The sequence below is a fragment of the Orcinus orca genome, chromosome 11 (assembly GCF_937001465.1).
Source record: "Orcinus orca chromosome 11, mOrcOrc1.1, whole genome shotgun sequence".
In the NCBI taxonomy this organism is placed as follows: domain Eukaryota; kingdom Metazoa; phylum Chordata; class Mammalia; order Artiodactyla; family Delphinidae; genus Orcinus; species Orcinus orca.
Genome location: NC_064569.1, coordinates 66,302,678 through 66,324,560, shown reverse-complemented (window position 1 = coordinate 66,324,560; position 21,883 = coordinate 66,302,678). Strand labels below are relative to the sequence as shown.

Here is a 21,883-nt window from a genome sequence, read left to right as displayed (position 1 = left end):
GTATTTTGCACCATAGATCATTTCTCTGATTAAATAAAAAAGAGTAGTTGCCTGGCTAAGTGGGTCATTAGCTGAAATTTTGCGAGTAGTTTCTTCAAGTTTGATTTGCAAGTTCGGCTGTAAGACTTCTAGATAAATCTGAGTTAAGTTTTTAAAAATTTCTGGGCCTAAGAATAAAGATTTTTCTTTCTCGTCATCAAAAGTAGTCTGTAAATATCCCTATTTCATAATAATTAGATTAGCCTTAAACTTTTCATTTTGGAGGGATTAGTCATAATTCTAAAATTTTTCTCAACCTATTTAATTAATTGGTATTTTAAATCATTTCAGAAATCTTGAGGAGCAAAATCTACACTGTCCACCAATGATTCCAGGAAGGTACTAAAAGAAGTAAAGTTTGGTAAAGGGAGAAGTCGCCTCATGAAATAGGAAAACTGTCAGGATCCTCCTGTAATCTCCATCAAAGGGGACAGGTAAATCCCCATTTAATCATAAGCTTAAGGTTTAAACTCAATAGGTTAGGAGAATTAATGGCTAAAGAAGATTAGTAGGGGGATGCTTCTTCCCTACCCCTGATATTTCCTTCTATCTGGAGGGAGTTCCAAAAGTGTAACCTTCCTAGCCTCTCTCCTAATCCCCCTCACTCACTTCTTCCCACAAACGTGGAGTGAGTTATTTTACTGGAGAGCTTGGAAAAAGGTAGTGTGCATGTGTATTTTAGTTCCCTTCTCTCTCTCTCTCTCTCTAATTCAGGTGATTTTAAAATTACTTAAAGATGCTCTTTAAAAATTTCTGGTCCCCCTTTCCAGAGATTTAATTCAGTAGGTCTAAGGTGGGCCCATGATTTTGCATTTTTAACAAATTCCCAGGTGGTGCTGATGCTGCCAGTCCAGGAACACCACTTTGAGAACCACTGCTGAAATACAACTCTGCCCAAAGAAAGTGCACATTCTGCTCTGCTCCTCCACCACTAACAGTTATGCAAAGGCAGCTTCTGTCCCTGTGGTAGGCTCAGCACTAGGATTACCTCCAACAAGGTTGGTGTCTGGCCAATCCTGGGTCAATATACGAATGCCTCCTTTGTCCCAAATGGAAGTGCTCTCCCTGATTTTGATTTTCTAGCTGTCTTAACATTTTGTCTATATTTTAACTTGATCAGAATTTGAGTAGGAAAGAAGGGTGCTATTGCTGCCTCTCCTCAAAATCTCAAAATTAATATCTATGCCCTCATGTAGTCTACCTGCCTGTATTTTAGGAAATGTAGAAAGATGATAGTTCTCTATCTTTGTAAAGTCAGTATGCAATCCAGTAATGCCCTTTGTGCACTTGAACCCAATGCTGATTAAAGAAAATCTTACAGACAAATATTATTGTCACCTCCCAGACAATGAAATATTTCATTGTTAGCTAGAATTTTAGAAGTTATCTCAAACACATGAAACTCTTTTTCTGTAGAGTGAACTATTAGCAACCTGTTTTGAAGAGCTAATGCTGCTGAAATCATTAGGATGGGACTTTCGGGAATGATGTCTAGTGCTCAGTGAGTAAGCCTTCTTGATATATGCTATCCCGGGAAGTTAATTTTTCAAGTTTGATTAATCATCGACTTTATTCCTTCAAGGTTTTCCATCTCATGCTGGGTGGATTACAGTCCAGTGACTACTCCTAGCAGCTAGCCAGCTGGTGATAATTGCTGTTAATTTCCTGGTATTTGGCAACCAATTGCTCCTTGACAACTGGAGGGAGATAACATAAGAAAGTGTCAGACGGGAACTGCAAAATAACATTTATTGTTTTTGCTTGATTATAAAAAGTGATACATTCTTACAGTTGAAAGTTTTAAAAACATGGAAAATAAAAGGAAAAAGTAAGAATTTAAACACAATCCTTTTATTCAGAGAAAAGCATAATTTTTGCATAATTTTAGTGAATTTCTCATCTCTCCATCATCTTTCCTTACACAACCTGATATGTACGTACGTACCACCACCATCACTACTACCACTTCTACTAAAAATTTAGTATCGTTCTGTTTTTCCAGCTCTGAATTCTACTTTTTTTCTATTTAAAAATCAATCCTCAGCATTTTCCATCTTTAGTTTTCAGAAGAATTATTTTTCATGGCACTACAATATTCTATTATATGGTTGTGGAGTATAAACCAGGAGCAAAAAGGTAATCAAACTGGCAATTTATCCTGAAATTCTTTGTAGAATCCAGGAGGAGTGATTCTCAAAGCAGTCAGATAATGTTATTTCACTTGATATACTTTAGCCTAAGGAGGGCCTATGCAGCCAAAGAAACAAGTCTAGTGTTGTGGGACATACGTTACGTTTTTACTGTATATATTAATCAGTCAAAAACCCAGACTTGAGGAAATGAGAATTTCTTTATTTTTTAGTAACTATATCTGAGTCTCACCTAGATCTATCTTTCTGAGTTATAAATAAATTCAGTCATTATTAGGAATTCCCTTTCTCCAGGTATACAGTGTTTCCATAGTCCAATGCAATATCAAGATATTTTCTACGTGTAAGTGCTGATTGAGGTATAATGCTTGTTTGTCCAGCCTACAGGAGCTCCTCCGATGCTTAAAAATTACTCTGAAAGATTGGTACTTGTATTAGTCAGGGCTCCTCAGAGAAGTAGAACTAATAGAATCCATAGAGATAAATGTGAGGAGATTTATTATAGGAATTGGCTCATGTGGTTATGAAAGCTGAGAAGTCCCACAATATGTCATCTGCAAGCTGGAGAACCCAAAAAGCTGTGGAATAATTCAGTCCTATCTAACGCCCGAGAGCCAGGAACTTTGATACCTGAGGGCAGGAGAAGATGGATGTCCCAGCTCAATAAGAGCGTCAATTTGCCCTTCCTTTGTCTGTTTTCCATTAGGGTTCCCAGTGGATTGAACGATGACACCCACATTGGTGAGGGGGGATCTTCTTTACCCAGTTTACTGAATTAAATTCTAATCTCTCCCGGAAATACCCTCACAGAAACACCTGGAAATAATGTTTTACCAGCTATCTGGGCATCCCTTAGGCCTGTCAAGTCCACACATAAAATTAACCATTACTGCACTCATTGGTGCTCCTGGGTGCCTATTCTTTGGGTGCATATCACAAGTATTTCTTTAGAGTCTTACCAACCTCCCCAGCTACTGCCCTAAAGTACCTAGGGGTGGAACGTACCTTCTGCCCTCCAAATTTATTTTAGTCTGTGGGAAATATCTCCTTTTATTTTCATGCTCTTTGAAGATATAATATTTTTAATGAAATACGTTGTTAATTAAAATAGGAAAAAGCACTGTTTTCCAATAGTTCCTGTTTTGGTGATCAAAAATCTCTAAGACAAGGAAGTATCAAGGACTTGGACCGAAGTGAAAAGGACGTTATATAAAGTTTGATATATATTTTTGAATACAAGAATGGATGAATGAATGGTTACCAAACTATGAATAACAAGGATTTCTATAATGTGTTATTATTTAAAAAATCACATGTATTGTCTTATTTTACTTCACAATGACTCTGAGGTACAGAGATCATTATTCCCATTTTTTAGAGAAATTGGTGCTCAAAATAGTTTTGACCTGCCCAGGGCAGGAGTTTTGATCCTAGGATAAATGTTCATTTTGCCAAACATGATTCATACAATGGAGTAACCACTAGAGAAAGAAGAAATAGTACAAAAGTCTAAGGAAATTGAGTATATAAAAATCCATAGCAAGCATTCAGAGAATGGAGACTGATGACTCAGGAATGAAGAGAACAACTGTGTACATTTCTAACTAGTACCTATGCTACTTGTTGCATCAAGGGAGACACTCAGGAGAAAATGTGCTTTGTAAAATAGGATGAGAAAATATTTGGAAATCAAAACAAAGCCACACAGATAAAGAAATTTAAAAAGTGATGTAAGTAGGAGAGTAGAGAAACAAACTGTTCTACTGGAGCTCTAAAAATCAATAAGCATGTTCTATTATAGGAAATCTAGATTTCTGGGAAAAACAATGTAACAATGTAATAAATCCCCTGAGTGCCATTGATTCCAAGAATTCAGTATAGTTCCTGGAAGGTACCTATGGTTGATTATTGACTCTCGACTGAGGGTTGTAGACCTAACATGAGCCACTGGGAGTTGTGCTCGTTGACAATAGGATGTAACAGACAGCCTGCCCCTCCTTAATCTAATCTGCTGGATGCTAGTTGTCCCTGCTAATTTACAAGGAGGTGAATGATATTTCCAGAGAAGGGCTCCCAAAATCTTAAAGAACTGTGCAAAGTGACTTTGAACAGAAAACTGAAGTACTTCAAAGAACAGTGATGTTTTTCAGTGAATTCAGGTATTACAAGAGGTACTGAAAAAGGGCATTTGGAGTCTAAATCATAATGTCAGAATCCTTGGCGTAGAAATTAGCTCACCTCACAGGAGTCAGAGAATGTGTTTGTTTTTTGCCTGCAGACTGCATGGCTTGTCCAAGAATGCACTGAGCTGAATAGGGAGGAGAGATTCAAATTCTAAGATAAAGGAACAAAACTGTGCAGAATAGAAATACTGGCTATTAATAAACATAAATAATTATTTAGAAGAGGCTAAAAAATAAACTTTATGGTCTCAAATGTCTATAATATACCAATTTTTAGCATATGGATAATAAAAAAACTAAACATGAGATTATTGCTTAAGGTGTAATGTTTAACCTCAGTGATGTCATAAGAGTTGTTGGAGTGGATTCACAAAGGAAATAAGTAACTGGAGCTAGTTAAAAAGCAAATACAAATCAGGAGAGGAGAACCAGCAGTAACTAACATCAGGAAGACATATGCTAATGTGTTGGATTGTAGAGTGGATTAGGGCTGTTACTGATACATAGATGTGAGTACATTCTCTTCCTAATGGCAGTATATATACTTTTACATCCATTCATCTTCATGGGGTTAGGACCTTCTTGGAGAAAACAATATCAACTATAGAAAAATGAAACAAATTAAAAACCAAACAAGCCTTGACTTTTTCAGTACTTAGAGTGTCAGCTAGGTAAGCACTACTGGTGAATTGAGGCATCAGGAGGCATCAGAAGACAAACTGTAAAGGAGTAGGGGGCTGGGAGTGGAATGTTTGGCACCTGAGAAAGAATTCTTTTAAAGGAAAGAAAATTTCTGATCATCAAAAGACAGCAGTGGCTTAAACTATAATTGGGAACTGGAAGAAAAGTGAATCTGTAACTCACTTCCTCCCATTTCCCCCAAGGCAGGCAATTTTGACTGGACCAGATCTCCTTGTGAATATTCTGGTGAAATTTGCCAGCTGGAAGATAAATGAAGGTCTTCCAGGAGCTGCTGTGTACTGATCAGGTATCCTTTTAGCAGACGATTTCTGTTTTTTTAGGGCTGTTTATTATAAATAAACCTACAATGGATTTATGAGACATGACTGTATTGGAGAACAGAAGTTAGTCACATAATCTTTGCAGTTGCATGATTAATAGTATATAAAGCCTGAGAGAACCCCAAGCTAAGTACCTTCTCTGTAAAATTTGTAACAGTCTTTGTCAGTGCTGGTTACTCTAACCTAAAACACACTTCAGAGTGAAAGCGATTTTAGGAAGGTGAATCTGATGGGGTTAGTGCATCCCAAATTTTGATTTGGCGTTGATTGTGGCTCCTCTCTTGTGACCTTTGTGGACTAGGAGTAAAGCTCAGTGCTGGATAAGACTTATTCTGTGTGAGTCTGATGGAGAATTGTGCCCTTTGGAGGAGGGCAGTGCTATTACTTGAACTAAAGATGAACTGAGGCCCCATAGCCAGGTATGTGGGATAAATGGGCTAGCAAAATCTAAGTCTCTATGATTTAGTGTTAAAGTGACTTCAAACTAGGGAGCATTTATGAGAAGGTAAAAGGAGAGAAGTGCTGAAGAAATATCATTATCATTTCAGAGCCAAGTACATAAATGCTGCTTCTCTACAATCCTTACATTTGAAGGTGACAGACTAACAGATGGAAGGAATGCATGATGCATTCCTGACACAAACTACAGAACTGGCACAGAGGCAAACTGAGGGACTTACTGAACATCTGCTGGAAGTCTCAGTTGGCTAAAATCAGAGTATCTGACAAGTTCTCGACCTGCTTTGCTGGTGACTTCATCTCCCAAAGGGTAAAGAGAGCAAGAACAGAAACTGCTATTCCAATTTTGACCCTCTCTTCAAAAGAATTGGTGGAATAGAAGAGATGGAAAGCCTTGAGGAAAAGAAACAATATTATTTTGTAAATTACTGTGCCATGAAGGGAAGACTGGGCCTAAACTGACCTATAATCTAGATATTGTGAAGGCCAGCTCCATAAAAGTCAGGGGAAAATAGGCTCACTTCCATGAGATAGAGCTCTACAAGGGAAGAGAGTTGTGAGTGTATTGGTTTTCTATTGCCGCTATAACAAAATTACTGCATAATTGATGGCTTAAAGCAATGTCCATTTATTACCTCACAGGTTTGTGGGTTAGAAGTCTGGGCACAGTGTGGCTAAACAGGATTCTCTGCTCAAGTCATTGGAAGGTCAAAATTAACATGTTGTTTGGGCTGAAGTCTTACCTGAAAGGTCTGGTGAAAATTTCACTTCCCAGCTCATTCAGGTTGTTGACCAAATTCATTTCTTTGAGGTTATAGGACTAACGTTTCTATTTCCTTGCTGGCTGTCAGCCAAGGGCTAGCCTTTGCTTTTAGAGGTTGCCTGTGTTCCTTCTCCTGCTTTTTATGTGGCTCCTTTCAGTAACACCAGATTGAGTCCTCTGACTTCTGCTGCATATTTCTGACTCCATCTGGAGAAAATTCTCTGCTTTTAAGGGCTCATGTGATTAGATTGGGTACACATGGATCACCCAGAGTAATCACCCTTTCTTCAGGTCTGTAACTTTAATTATGTCTGCAAAGTCCCTTTTTCATGTAAAAGGGGAGGGATTAGTGCATGGATATCTTCAGGGCAGCCATTCGGCACATTAAATGAGAATTTTCTTGATAAGATCTAAACAATACATAGGATCAAAGTAAGGCATGGAAAGTGCAGATAAAATTTCCCTTGAGCTAAAAATTTTAAAGAATATGTGTACAAAGTTTTTAGAAACTTACATTTTAAGAACAGTGTCAGGAAGACTAATACCCTAAATGAGCTATGCATCTGAAAATGTTTAATAAATACCAAAAGGACAATTACATTTATATTTTCATTAAGAAGGTAGAGAATTTTAGGCTTGGAGCCAGCTGAAAGAAAAGTATTAATGAATATCCAAGAGATGAGGGAATTTTCCTTTAAAATAAATTGTCTTCACACTGGAAAACAATTCATTCAGGAAGTATATGAAATAATTGTTTTAGCTGTTCAAAGGAGTTGCATCTCGATCTACTCTAGCTGAATTATATGCTAGGGCAGTGAGAGGATTTAAGAAAAAAAACACCAAACATAATCTTTGAGAAATCATATTGAATGGGAGAGATTCAAGAAATACAAAGCATGAAAACACTGACTCTGTCTTGTTCTGTTTAGTATGTTAGACAAGGACTTACACAAGAATACAGAAAGGTTTGCTTAGAATTATCTTGTTCTTTAGTTAGGAAGGGGAAAGTTAACACACATTAAACCTTCCCAAAACTCTGATTTGAATGTTTATTATTGGAAACTAACAATGAATACTCATTCAGATGTTATAAACTGATGTGGACACAAATGGTGGCCAGATAATATTCTTAAAAAGATAAGGGAGGATTGACAGTGCCTGCAGACTCGTTTTTTATGTGTGTGAAACAGAAATATAAAGATGATATATAACAAGTTCTCATATCAATCACTAGTTTTTCCACATTAAGGAACCAAAAACTTTTAACCAGAATGGAGAAAATAAATTTTCTCTGGTCTGACCTGTAGTTTTTTTTTCCAGAATTTGGTAATTAAAAAAAGATTGTGTCATGCTCTTGTCCTGAACAATTTGTATTTAGTAACCATTTTTTATTTCAAATTGAAAATTAAAATAATGTGTTCATTTTTTAGCAAGTGATTTTTGAATACCTGTTATAGATCAGAGTTGGCTCCAGGCAGAGTTGTACTCTTTCTTGAATCTCTGCTTGTTTGTGGGATCAGTTTTCTTATTACTGAAATGCATTACTAGGATAATTTCCCCCAGTGAAGGTCTGTTGAAGGTAAACTTCCTCAATTCTTATATGTCTGAAAACACCTCTATTTCACAAGCACACTTAGATGATAGTTTAGCTGGGTATAAAACAATATAATTTTATTATAAATAAAATTCTCTTAATTTATTTCAGATATTGAAAGGTATAATTCCTTTGTCATGAATTTTTTTGTTGCTGTTGAGAGTTCTGTCATCTATTAATTGTTATTGTTTTCTTGATAATCTGTTTTCTCTCTTTGGTTGCTTCTCCTTGTCTTTAGCATTCTGCAATTTCATTTTGAAGTATCAAAGTATGGATTTGGTTTTGTTTCATTTTTCCTAAATTGTTTTTATACTTCTTGATTGCTGATTTTTGATATCCTTTATCAATTCTGTATATTTGTTAGCTATTTTTTCCTTGAAAATTTGTCTATCCCCCACTCTCTCTACTTTTTACATTGTATACCTTTACAATTTGTCTTTTAGAGTCCTTAATCTTTTTATAGAAAACTTTTCTCTTCATCTCTGCCTACTACATTTCAGATAATTTCTCCAGTTCTAACTTCCATTTTACTAATTATCTCTTTTATTTCTTCCAGTTTTATTGAGATATAGTTGACACACAACACTGTATAAGTTTAAGGTATACAGCATAATGATTTGATTTACATACATCATGAAGTGATTATCACAATAAGTTTAGTGAACATCGATTCTCTCATATAGATACAAAATTAAAGAAATGGAAAAATGTTTCTTTCTCGTGATGAGAACTCAGGATTTACTCTCTTAACAACTATCATATATAACATAGAGCAGTGTTAATTATATTTATCATGTTGTACATTACATCCTTAGTACTTATTTATCTTATAACTGGAAGTTTATACTTTTTAACTACCTTCATCCGATTCTCCTTCTTTCCCATCCCTCACCTCTGGTGATGAAAAATCTGATCTCTTTTTCTATGAGTTTGTTTGCTTGTTTGTTTTTGAATTACAATTGACCTGCAACACTATGTTAGCTCCTGTTACACAACATAGTGATTCGTTATTTCTATACAACTAATTATCTCTTGAGCAATTGGTCTACTATTTGACCAAGTCATTAAAGTTTATTTTTATTTCAATGACTACATTTTCAATTTTTATAAGTCCTTTGGCTTCTCTTCCAAAGTTGCCTGGTTTTGTTTTCTATAGATTTCTTTCTCATATTTTCAATTTTATCTGTATAATTATTTAAAACATCCATTTGATAATATTTAAACTAATAATTACATAATCTGAAATTCATGAGAGTAATTACCATATGTGTTGCTTCCACTGACTCTCACAATGTTTGTTTCCTCCTATGTTATGGAAATTTGCATATTTATGTTTATTTTCATGAGAGCTTTATCTATGGAAATCCTACGGGACTCAATTGAATATTTGCTTCTGTTAGGCACCTATGGAATTTTATATATATATGAAATTCATACCCTGAAATTATATGATGGCAGGACTGGGAATTTTTAGGGGGAAACTTATTTGTTACTACCAGGATTCTAGACTGGACAATGTTTTATTTGTTAGGAATTAGTGATTTTTTGGATATGAATGTAAGAACCCAAGCTGGCTTATGCAGGAAAGTGGGGTTTAGTGGGGACAGATGAGTTACAGAAAATCCATAGAGTTAGTTACTGGTGGATAGATAAAACCCAGCTCACCTGTCTGTCTGTCTGTCTCCTTCTTTTCTCTCATTATGAATTATTGAAAAAGGGCATATTGGGTCAATTCATATGGTCTGAAAGCATGTTCACATCATATGAAATGGATTTTAGAGGACCTGCTCTTTAGGTAGGTAGAAAATTAAGGAAGGAATAATAATAATTTTGAGAGACTGGAAACTATTTTTTGGTGTAATGTAAGTTGACTATTAGCTCTCAGTTCCCAAATACTAGGCTTATTTAGCAAATCATATTGGACAATTGATGGTATCAGCACATGAACAGATATACCCAGTGAACATAAAAATTAGAGAGCAGAAACATCATGAAAAATCTAAATTATTATACCTAAGAAAAGAATGGAGATGGATTAAGTGTGACTATCCCAGAGGACTCCCTCATACATGGCATAGAGCCTATGGAGGGGGTAGTGATTCTCTGGGTGCCAGTAGTGAGCAACATACAGAGGAAAGTGTGCCTGTCATCACCCTCAGATGCTGCAGCACAGTGGCCAGAACACAGATGTATGAGATATGACACATGATTCCAACATAAATCCAACACATGAGCTCAAGCCAAAGGGTTGGTCAGCAGTATACTGTTGGTAGCTCAAAGCCCTGAACTCACCATGTGCCCCATGTCAGTGAGCATCACACACAATCAGCTTGTCAAGGCCATTCTGGAAGCTTAATCTTATATAAATAATCCTGTGAAAGAAATAATACACTGGCTTGCAGGGAGCAATTGTCTTTTTAGGCCACCCTCTAGGAAATAAGCCCCAGCCCAGTGGGCCCTGAAATGACTTCATAGGCATGAGGCCTGGAGCTCCTTGGGGCCTCTGGTTGAACCCATGCATAGGATTGAAATTTGGAAAGTGCCTGGAAAGGAGACATGGGGACCAGGGGCTATACAGGTCCTAATCTAGGCCTGAGACTTTCTATCTGTATATCACTGCAGACTTCAGCTGGCACAGGCACAGGAGGAGGACTTTGACAATTTTGAGAAAGATTCTTTAATATCTAGGGCCCCTTGAAGAGCAGAGCCTGAGGCAGGGTCCCCACTTGCCTGGAGCTAAAGGAGTTACTGGTCTCCATTATGAACTCCAAGAGGGCAGGAAAGAGAATGTTTTCTTCACTGTTTCCTCAGTACCAAACACTTGATAAATATTCAGAGAAGGAATGGACTGGAACTTGATTGCCACACACATGAAAGATTAATTAATCATGACAAAATTTTAACTTAGGGTCCTAGCCCTTAAATGTAAAGTATATATCATAATACCTTTCTCATAAGATTTAAAAAATATTACTGTGATAATTCATGTAAAGTACTTAGAAGAGTTACTGGCAGAAATGTATAATTAATACATATTAATTGAACATATAAATTATTTAATCCATGAATGAAAACGAAAGTTTTTTAGATTTTCTGCTTGTAGAGATTTAATTCGTCATTTAATTCATGACTTCTGACTCTAATGTGACTTAAAAAATTAATTTCAGAAAGGTAGGTCCTGGCCCTGATTTACCCTGCTTGGGTAAAGGCCCAGCCTTTACCTGGAGAGAATGTAGACTTTGCTGGAGAATACGTAGACTTCGTCTCCTGTCCTTTTTAATTTTTTCTTTATCAAAGAAAGGAACCTCTGGGGTGCCAGGCACCAGTATTTAGCTTAGTGTTTATATACAGTAGGGGCTTAATAAGTTTTTGTAGAACTTAGTTGATTTTACTGAAATAAAATTGATTGGTTATATTGATGTTGCTCTGGTCTTAGAATCTGCCAGGGTCTGTATAGAAGTTCCTAGCATTTTCTTATCTGCCCTATTTGTGTAGAGGCCTTGAAGATTCTGAGAAAAATCTGGGTCTAGGTTTAGAGACTTCCCACTAGAAAAGCTAGAAGTGAACTTAGAGGGGTTAATTTCCTTGGAGTATTTCCATTTTTTTCATATTAAAAATAGCACTCTCAAAGGCTCAAAGATTACAGGAAACATAACTTAAATATTTGAAGCATGTAGAATAATGCTAATTTTTCTTTTATTCTTAAGTTATGTACATTGTATAACAAACAGATAAATGTTGGATATTTAATTTATCTGTAGGACTCTAACTCATATTAATAAAAAATATGCTGAGAGTTGTTCATATCATACCTTTCCTTGGAAAGTCTTTGAGGGCTAAGATTATTCTTTTATACATACATAAAACCCTCATTCTCTGGTGTATTTTATCTTAAAATAACAACCACCGTCTGAAAAAAATGTATAATTCCTTTGTAGCTAAAAGCTAGATATATCTCTGCAGAGGTCTGGCATATTCCGGAGGAGAATAAAAGAAAGTCTGTAATTTTATTTGAATTTGAGATTAAAATAACCAAAATATGTACTCCTTTAAATTAAAAAATCTTTTTACTGTTTTTGTATTTAAAGTGTCATTAGTATATAATGACACACAACTAGTATCGTAAAACTTTGGTTACATGTTTCTCACCTTACATTGGACTGCATTAAGATAACAGCTGTCAGTATGATCTGACATAAATTGAGGAGTCTGCTCTTTTCCACTGTAGTCCCAGCTACCCATAAAGTCCCAGATACCCATGAAGATGGTGTCAACTTCAATAATAAGTACAAAACTGTCTTCCCCCGAGCATGTCATGATCCTCTTTATCACAAAGATTCAATCTGAACATTAATATCATGCTAACTGGCAACGTGAAGTTGATATTAGAGAGTTTACTTTGTTTCCTTTTCTAAGGAATAAAGGAAAATAAATAGATGAGTTGCACCATGAAGAATGCATAGCTGGACAACAGCTATTGTTCCCTTGATTGCTGATGACTAATAGGCATAGGAATTTCCCATCAACTAATTTAAAATCACTGTTTGAACAGTATAGCTTAAAATAATTCCCTAAATACTTTCTTATTTAGAAATCCTGAAACAGTGGCAATGGTCTCTATGCTTTTGATTGTTATAATGATCATCACTTTTAGGCTTAATTAATCTGAAATGGAGAGCACTTTTTGGCAAATGGCATTCGTTTCTATTGAGTCTCACCATCAGACCCGTGAAATATATCAGTACACCATGCATTGAATCACCTGTTAAGGTGGAATATGCTCAAAGATTGAGGGAGGGTGTCTTTTAGCTGCTTTTCTTGTTGTAATTGAATTTTGATAACTGAAAGCCTCTACATTCAAAATGTCTTCAAATGCCAATTGCTCCACACTGTATGCTTTTTATTCTTTCTTGAAATTGTAACTGGTTATAACATCAATAACTGACTTTTAGTTCACTTGTGTTCATTTGAGCTATTCCGATGTTGTGTGCACGCAATATGAATTATAAATGAAGAATTCAAAGCAATGATCTCACTAACTAACTAATTAGATCTTGCTTTTTAAATTCTATTGCTATTAAATGCAGTAGGTGTGTGTATGTGTGGGGTCAAATAGGAAAGAAAGCTACCATTATTGATACCATTCTTCTGGAACAATGTCATCAATTCAACCCAATGCATATTACCCACATCTAGACATGCCTAATGTTAAAGATATATGGGTATTTACAAAAAAGTAATAACATCTAAGTGAACAGCAGAAAAATTAGTGTCTATTTAAAGCAGATTAATAGATGAAAAGGAAGTTCTAAGCAGGTATTTGCTCCCTACATGTCTTACAGATTTCTGGATCTTATTTTTAGAAAAATGTCACCATTATTCCAGGCCATTCATCACTGAAATAAGTAAGATTACAGACAAAATGCAGCTGTAGTAACCTACTTTAGGCTTAACATATATTGGAAATTTAGGCTTAAAATTAATTTGGAAAAATTTAGAATTAAGATTGCTCCATCCCCAAGCTCCTTCAATATCCTTAGCAGAGGATATTCAAGAAGCTTTAAAGCAGCAGCTTGGCATCTAACTACTTTTGCTATTAGTCATGCTCTAATCTTTGCCTCAAAGCCTATATACATCTGAGCTCTTGCCTGAAGTCCATCTCTCCTAGGTGGGTCCCTGCCACAGTTTTGTGCCAATCTCTTTCATGTTGAATTTAACACTGACCTTTTACTATATTTTCTGGTTATCTTGTATTTCCCACCTTTTGGTCCCTGTATTAGCTTGCTGGGGCTGCCATAACAAAGCACCACAGACCGGGTGGCCTAAACAACTGAAATTTATTTTCTCACAGTTCTGGAGGCTGTAAGTCTAAGATTAAAGTGTCAGCAGGGTTGGTTTCTTCTGAGGCCTCTCTCCTTCACTTATAGATGGCTGTCACTTCCCTGTGTCTTCACATGGTCCTTCCTCTATATTGCGTTCTGTACATGTCTGTGTTGAAATTTTCCCCTCTTATAAGGATACCAGTTATATTGGATTAGAGATCACCCTAGTGACTTCATTTTAACTTAATTACCTCTTTAAAGACCCTATCTCCAGATACAGTTACATTCTGAGGTACTGGGGTTAGGATTTCAACATATAAATTTGGAGGAGGGCTATAAAAAGTTCCCATCCTTTCTTCTCCTTTTACAACAGCAACAACAGTTATGATTTTCATAGCTAACATTCATTGAGCGCTTATTAGAGACCAGACACTATTCTAACTGCTTCACTTCTACTGTGCCATAAAGACTAGAGCTCTGATCCCACACTTTAGATTGCCAACCTTGTGACATGAGTCTTGTTACCCTCTGCCAGAGTCTCTGATGTTAGCTGGTTGATACTTGACTTCGTAGAGACAGGATTGCCTAGTAGTTATAAGTGTGGACCTTAGAGCTGGACAGCATGAATTTTAATTATGGATCTGCCCTTTATTGGTTGATTGCTCTTGGGAAAGTTACTAACCTCATTGTATTTCAGTTTTCTCATCTGTGTGAAAGAGGAAATAATATTAGCTATAGAGTTGTTGTTGATGGTTAAATGCGTTAGTACAAGTAAAGTTCTTAGTTTTACTGGGTGTGTGGTAGGCACAGAGAAACAATAAGATTAGTGCATCCTACAGTAATGCAATTTTGGATAAAATGTGATTGGCAATCAGTTCCCATCCTCTGCAGAAGCCTTAGCCCAGTCATTTCATTAACTTCAAATATTTTAACTTCACATTGTACAGGTTATATTTTTTGGATCTCACATATGGTATTATGATGGAGTTTCACTGTACTTGCTATATTTTTTTTTTGTTTGTTTGTTTTGGGTTTTTTTTTTGCGGTATGCGGGCCTCTCATTGCTGTGGCCTCTCCCGTTGCAGAGCACAGGCTCTGGACACGCAGGCTCAGCGGCCATGGCTCACAGGCCCAGCCGCTCCATGGCATATGGGATCTTCCCAGACCGGGGCACGAACCCGTGTCCCCTGCATCGGCAGGCGGACTCTCAACCACTGCGCCACCAGGGAAGCCCTGTACTTGCTATATTTTAACTCTTATTACGGTTTCATTTTTTCCTGACACCGGGATTCCTGCTTCTGTTTCTATACTTGCCTTGATAACATCTGTTATTACCTTTTATGTAGGTATCACCTTCCTGAATTGCCACCTAACTGTTACTCTGTGAACACTATACCAGCCTGCTTTTGCTTCTGACTACTGCCTGTAATAGGTTTGCCCTACTCCATTGAATATGTCTAATTCCTCACCTGGTTTGGTCATTCTAGTGCTGACATCCCATACTGGAATAAGGCATGAGCCCTTAAGATTCACCATCTGCTGCAAAGAATTTTGCTATCTCTGTGTAAACACAAATAACCAGTAGGTGATCATGTTCACTGGACTGATAAAATTAGTTTACTCCAATTACTCAGCAATGTATGTCTTCAAGGCTCTACCATCTCTCAGTGTCTCATCCAATAGTTAGCTGTCAATAAAACTCTTTGTTGCCCTATGCTCGAAGTTGTGGGCATGGTAATAATATGTTTAGAAGGTGTTATAGTACATGAGTTAAGTCTATCACCTCTGGCGTCATATTGATGGGTCTGAGGATCAGCTCCACCATTTACTAGCCTAATGATTTTAGCCTCGGTTTTCTCATCTGTAAAACTGGCATATTTGGACCTATGGAGAAGATGCAGTGAAATAATTTACTAATCAATTACATGTGCCAAGTGCTCTACAAACATTATCTTATTTGATAACCATAACAACTCTCTGTGTTAGTTATTATTATTCTTGTTTCATTTACAGAAGTGTTGTGATCCAACCAGAGTAGACCCTGCCATTATTTCTACACTTTGGTACTTACTGTTTTCTTGTAAAATATCTTCTATTATTTGGATGTTCAGATATTATTTATGAGCTTTCTGGACAATGAAAATATGTTATGTTTTGCATCATGCTAAAACCAGCTCTTACTCCTGATAATTACATACTATATATTTTTTTAATAAGTAAATTAATAAATTTCCTGAAAGTGATTTTATAACAAAGTTTTATCACATGGGATCTGTCATGGCAAATAAAGAGAATTGTATTTTTTTACTTTTCTAACAGAACAGTCATATTTGAGAAGGTGTAGAAAGCCCATGAATAAGAAGGATGAAAGCAAAAGACACTGACCAGAAAAGATCATTGTTTTCAGTAGAGGTCATATTGGGACTATCTTTTTTTCTGGAAAAAAGTTGCATAGCTTTTAAAAAAAGGTCATTCATGGGATGGCACACCTCAAATTTAATTTTGTCTTATTTTAAAAAATGACAGTAGAAATCTTTTCAGAAAAACAACTATAGTAGAAATGTCACATATTAGAAAAAGGTGATACTATAATTGGCATCAGAACCATAGTCTATTTGGGCTGAGAATGGACTTGAGTGATGATCCAATCAAAGCTCTCAAGATAAAATGAGGAAACTGAGCTCTGACTATGCCATGTGCCTTGCTCAAAATCACACATATAGCGTCAGAGCTAGGTTTAGGAACTTGGTTCTATGTCCTTAAAAAATATAATATTAATGGATGTTGAGAAAAATGGTCCTTAAAACTTTGTGTACCTTGTACAGATTTATTCTACTATAACAAATATGTTAGACTTGCCTCATTAGGCTCACTTGCCATTAATGTAATTAATTCACCTACTGGTATGTGTATTTGTATCACAGTCACTCTCAGTTCTGCACTGTAGCTTCTTTGTCAAAACACTCATTTATGCTATGTGCAGTCAGTTTGCTCTTGATTGTACTTTCTTTTTTTTGTTCTATAAAGGTTACCTTCCTTTTATTTATTTATTTATTTTAAACATCTTTATTGGAGTATAATTGCTTTACAGTGTTCTGTTAGTTTCTGCTTTATAACAAAGTGAATCATCTATATGTACACATATATCCCCATATCCCCTCCCTCTTGCACCTCCCTATCCCACTTCTCTAGGTGGTCACAAAGCACTGAGCTGATCTCCCTGCGCTATGTGGCTTCTTCCCACTAGCTATCTATTTTGCATTTGGTAGTGTATATATGTCAATGCCACTCTCTCATTTCGTCCCAGCTTATCCTTCCCCCTCCCCGTGTCCTCAAGTCCATTGATTGTATTTTTGAATACATGAATGATGTTATGTAAACATAATTTCAATTTGAATTCCTTTAGAATAAAACCTAAAGCTAATTGAAGGGAAGCTGCCATGACATATGGAACCTGGAACACCTGTCTTTCTTCTTGAGAAGATGGTGATCATCTATCCAGGAATCGGTAGAAGGAGTCATTGTTAGGTTGACCACATTTCCTGCTATTGTTCCTGTTCTTATTCTCCTCAGTATCACCACATATGGACATTTCAGTGTATTAGACTTTTCTGAAGATGTGGGATTTAATACTATACCAATGAAAATAGCTTATAATTGAATATTAAATACGCTTTGTTCTAAAACATTCCCTTTAGCCACAAGAAAGTTCTCCTCTGGTTACTCTGTTGCATTCTCATTCTCTCTCACTCTCATCTCTTCCCTCCCCTCTCTGCACCATTCCCCCCACCAATCTCCCGTCTCATTCTCCTCCTCCCCCACCTTCTTATCTTCCTCCTCCTTCTCACCCTGGTCCTCCCCCTTTCTTCTTTCTTCTCTGTTCTTTTACCTTGAAATTCTCATCGATTTATTATGAAGTTCAGTTTAGCTATGGCTTTTGTCTACTTCATTATTGTATAACCTAGATTCAGCTTCCTCCCTAATGAGGTTACATCCCTCTACCAAATTTGGAAACAAGGAGTTTTGCTTCACATCTGCTGCTGAATCAGTTCCATGCTGCAGCTGCTAATCTTACTGCCTAGCCCTCTTCCTCCAAGTGATGTTTCAGGTAGATATTGACCTACACAAAGATGCCCCCCTTTTTTTACAAGCATCTAGGGCATCCATGTTGCAATAATAATGTTTTTCCATCTTGAATTTTAAAAATCTTGCTTTACTTTCTCTTTGTATGTGTCATTACTTGACCTTGATATTATCTAATCCACTGCTTGCTCCTCTGTTTACTGAATCAGGATATTTCTAATTCTTATTCTACTTGATTTCCACACCATTACAGCAGGTGGTATTTGATAGGCATTTATGTTTCTTGTTAGAGGAAAACACAGATGACTTATTATATGCTTCTGGTCTCTTAATTTTATCTCCTAACCTTTGGCTTTGGCAAATAGCATCAAGATTTAGTAATTATGGAGCAAGAACTTAAATACAAAAAGGAAATGGGTCCTTTGCTAATAATTAGTAAATGTTATATCTAATTTTATAGTTTTATGTCTATTATAGAATTACATAACATCTTTAACATCTTCTGAAAATGGCAAGACCCTGAGAACTCAAACAACTTCAAGGTTATAACCTGTAGACATGTCAAACTCATATCCAAAACCCAACTCATCATTCCTACTACAAGTTGCTTTTCCTCCTTGGTTTCTATGGTACTACCATACATGTTCCCTTGACCAACTGTAACACATGGGTTCATCCTTGACTTTGGTTTCTCCTTCACTTCTTAAATCCAAATCTTCTCCAGTGTCTGCCTATTCTAACTGTTGACTATCTCTTGAACCTTTTATTGTCAGTCTATCCCTACTGATAACACCTTGCAACAACCTGCTAACTGGCTTCCCTGTTTCTAGTCTTGATTTTGTTCATTCTATTCTTCACATTGAAAGAGGAATATTTTTAACATGAAAATCTAAGTGGCTTCTTCCTTTACTCAATTCAATGGTTCTTAGTTGCTTTTATGATACAATCTAATGTTACATGGTGAATACAACAGCTTAGCTGCTCATGCATTCAATTTTCCTTTTCCCATATCCCAAAACCCTTGGTTCTATTGGTTCCCTATGGTTTTAGTGATACTGATTCCAACCAGGCTCCAAGCATTGAGCAGGAGACATGGGTGAGACAAATCAGTCCCTTCTAATACCTAGCTTTCATATGACCTAAATTGACCCAACCAAAGTGAATTTCAGGATTTTTCTGTAAATAGGACTCACCTTCCCCCCCTTTTCTTTTTTTTTAATGCTGGCCGTGAAGAGGAAGCAAGTAGATTTGCAGAGCTGCTTACAGTTACTTTAAGACTATCAGTACCGGTATTGGGTTGCCAAAAGTGAATCAGTGGCGAAGTATTGGATCTGAGGAGAGGAAAGAATAAAATGGGTCCTACTTTAATTGTCTGCCCACCCAGCTGATGATTTAGAGGTGATTTTTCTGTTACTTGGTGCTGAAAGCATCTTAACTGATACCTCTTACCCTTAATTTAATCTCTACAATAGAATTGTATAGAATTTCATTCAGGTCACTCCTTCTCTCCTTTCTGGGTCATTGCACATATAGCTCGCCGCTGTTGAAGAGTTTTCTCTCTTTTATGTTCACCTTTTAAAAACTTGGCTAATCTCCAAACATTTTTAGGTCTGAGTTTTGATTTCAGAAAGCCTTCCTCCAATATCAGAGTTGGTACCGCTGTTTTGTTCTCCTCTCCCACAATATTTGTGATATTGGTTCCTGTAATTATAGACTTGTCTGTACCTTCAGTAAAATTAAGTGTTTTCATGATAGGGATCATGTCTATATGGTTCATTACTGCATCTTTGGCACCTGGTTCAGTGCATGGCACGTGATAAACATTTATTCATTCACTCAGTAAATATTTATAAAGTACCTAATATAAACCTGGGAGTCTTCTAAGATCTGGATTTAGAACTGTGTATATTACAGATCTTATATTAAGATCTGGGTTTAGAAGTTAGTGAGTTAGTGAGGTTAATGACTCCTCTTCTCATACAGTTTATATTCTAGTGGGTCGATATGAAAAATACCCCAACAAAACAATAAATATATAATAGGTTAGGTGGTGATAATTGCTGTGCAAATGAATAAATCAGAGCAAATGAATGAATAAACTTCAAGAAGTTGGGCTTTTGTTTTATGTTTATTATGGTATATGTTTATTATGCTAATTTAAGAAACTTAATTGTTCTGGTCACTGTTGACCTAAAATAGATTGCCAGATATTTCTCCAGCAAAGATGGGTTCATTTGGGATCAGCAGAAAATTGCAGTTTATGGTATGCAACCATGGCCAGCTATGTGTAAGTAACCCCACGGCAAAGGGAGGAGAACACTTTTATAGAGGGGAAAAGGAAGTTGGGAGGGCTGTAGCAAACAGAATCCATGGCTTTTCATTGGCTGGAAAGAAGAGTCTTTCTTCTTGCTGTTGGGCTCTGCTATTGTTAAAGGGAGTGAGAGCTCCCCCTTCTGGTCTCCTGACTACTTGAGGTTTCTGATTATTAATTTTTTACACATTTAAACTGTCCCTGACAGTTATTTTCTAAAGAAAATGCTTTACTTTTAAAAATAAATGTTCAGTAGTTGGAAGAGCATTGTTTAATCATCACCTCCCAACATTTCTCTTAAACCTCCCTCCAAGTCTACATTTTTAAAGCAATAACATTGTGAAGTAATATTTCTAAGAATCTGTTAGCCATCTTCTTAGCCTTTTATTCATTGTGTTTGAATAGTTCAGATTATTATTAAAGTATAGGTTATTATAACTTAAAATAATAAATCCTAGAGATTATTTATGAATATTTAAATTCCTCAATCATATCTTTGAACAAGTTGTCACTTTAAAATTGCCTTTAAAATGATATCTCAAAGTGACTTTTTCATTTTCTTTCCAGAATCATGAATTATAAATTATAGTATAGAAATATCTATGAGACAAGACTGAAAAAGAGGTAGTTCATAACATCTTTGAAGTGGTTTTAAATTACCGTAATTTCAGCTTTTGAGTCCTGATATAATTTTCATTGAAACTAGATACATATGCTATCATAAAGGAAAGAGGTTTTTGTTGTTATTTTTATGAATGTTGACCTTTCAAAAAGATACAAAAAAATTTCCATTTCTTTAAATTATAGGTATTTGGAAATATAAGTTTTTAGTTTGACAGCAATATTTGCTTCTTGTGTATGTGTTTCTTTTAAAATTTATGTACATATTTATTGATGTATAGTTTTTTTTAGAAAGTCCACTTTCCTTTGCAATATTAACAAAAATATCTAACATATCACCATATTTTATTTTGTTATTTTATATAAAAAGGAGTAGAAGGGTGTATTTATTTAATCAATAAATATTTAGAATGCCTAATGTGTGCCAATTACTGTGTGCTCTTTACTCTCAATTATTAAAATCAGAATATAACTATAACATTATTAAAAAGTATCAGCTAGAGTCTCATCAAGCTATCTCATTGAAAAAAAATTCTAACATTGTTTGGAAATCCTTCTGTACAACTTAGATGGATTCTGTAGCTCAGAGATTTAAAGAGCAGAGAGGCAAAGGATGTTTCTTCCAGAGGATAAACATGACTAAACTGGAGAACCCCCAAGAGTATCTAGAATTAAATGGACATGAGACAGTATAAAAAGTTTGCTTTAATATTTACTTACTTGGTAACAACTGAGAGGTGTAGTGCTAAACTGACATTTTGTGCTATTCTACTCTTTCAACTTTGCAACAGTGAAGCTTTCAGATATCTCTGCTGGTTTTGCATTATACTCTTAGG

General features: G+C 36.0%; 1 long non-coding RNA gene across 1 annotated transcript in view; it reads right to left on the bottom strand.

Annotated features, from left to right (window-relative positions):
* Positions 1-21,883, bottom strand: part of LOC125960434 (uncharacterized) — a 45,799-nt gene that overhangs the window by 3,268 nt on the left and 20,648 nt on the right. The window contains exon 2 of the long non-coding RNA XR_007470102.1: positions 10,503-10,582. This is a non-coding gene — a long non-coding RNA (uncharacterized LOC125960434). The remainder of the gene's footprint in view (positions 1-10,502; positions 10,583-21,883) is intronic.